The following is a 1,666-nucleotide window of genomic DNA, read 5'->3' as shown; positions in this document are numbered from 1 at the left end:
TGTTGTTGTTGTTATTATGTGCCGTGGAGTCAGTTCCCGACTCATAGCGACCCCTACACAGGGGTTCCGAGGCTGTAAATCTTTAGGGGAGCAGACTGCCTCATCTTTCTCCTATGGAACCGCTGGTAGTTTCGAACTGCTGACCTTGTGGCTTGCAGCCCGATTTGTAACCACTACGCTACCAGAGCTCCTTTTATATATATTTGAAACCATTATTGAAGGTTTCCTCAGAGTCTTTCCTAAATTATATTTTTCTGTTGTTTTTGTTGTTAAGTGTCATTCAGTTGGTTCCAACTCATAGGAACTCTGTATAGGGTTTCCAAGGAGCAGCTGTTGAATTTGAACCACCGACCTCGAGGCTAAAACTGACCTTGCAGTCCAGTGCTTATCCTACCGCACCACTTTAATATCTTTATTTCTGCACATTTTTTGATGTGACATATATACAAAAAAGCTTTATGGTAACTATCTAAGAAACTCATTTTAATTTTTTAATTTATTTATTGCCACAATGTTTTGTTTTGTTTTGTTTTAAGGTTTTTATTGTGGATTGAGTGAAAGTTTACAGGGCAGATCATCAGTTTTACATTCAACAAATCATATACCTTGTTTCATTACAATGATTATAATCCCTTCCATATACCATCAGTTAACAGTATTTCTCTCTATTCACTTTAGCTTTTATTAAAAAAAAAAAACTCAGGAATATATAATAATTTACACCTCCAAAAGGCACATTCTGCAAGTCTGCCTCCTGGCCACCAGCTCTTAGTCCCTCTCTTCCCATGACTCTAGAGTCCTTAGCTGCTCCCTCTCTCCATGACTCCATCTCTGCCTCCTTCTCTGGTGTCGCTGCTTTTCTATATAAGGTCTCGCATTCTGCTTGTGCTCTTTTCCCTTGATGGTCCAAGGGTCCTCCTCTGTTTCTAGACTTGTAAGATAAACTACTCCCCTGTTTTTTGTTACAAAACTTCTACCTGTGCAATTGTGAGAGTTGCAGTTAGTTATGAAAACAATTATCACTATTGAATTATACGAATCTTATCCCCATATCTTTTCACCAGATCCATCTAGACAAGATGAAAACTATTCAGTGGGGACTCTATATTCCCACCCCCCATACTCTTCAACTAAACTCCCTGTTGAAACCTTGTAAGTCAGTCACTTTGAGACTTTATTGACCCTCATTTTAGGTAGCCCACAATGTTTATTTTTAAGAAACTGAATTATAAAGTACCTTGGGAATAATACCATGATTTGGATACTGTATTCCTAATGAAAGACTTACTATCAAATAAATAAATTATAAATACAAGAGTATGTCAAAAAATATTGCTACTAGGATTCTAGTTCATATATGTATGGATTTATTCCAAATAAAACATGTTTAAACATGTCTCTGCTATTAGTGGATGGCTGCAGATCAGTCCTCTGGGTAATACACTTGTCTTACTCTTGTTAGAGTGTCTTCAAAAACAAAAATTTGTTCAGTCACAACAGTGGTTTCCTAAGGTATTTGTTGGGCCAGTAAATTTCAAGGCAAAGAAATTATCTCAAAAGGCTATGGTGACCAGGGAAGGACACCACTAAGAAAGAAAACTATAGACCAGTATCCCTCATAAACATAGATGCAAAAATTCTCAACAAAATACTAGCCAACAGACTC

Source organism: Chrysochloris asiatica, unplaced genomic scaffold (assembly GCF_000296735.1).
Source record: "Chrysochloris asiatica unplaced genomic scaffold, ChrAsi1.0 scaffold00002, whole genome shotgun sequence".
Lineage (NCBI taxonomy): Eukaryota > Metazoa > Chordata > Mammalia > Afrosoricida > Chrysochloridae > Chrysochloris > Chrysochloris asiatica.
This window is presented reverse-complemented; position numbering follows the sequence as displayed.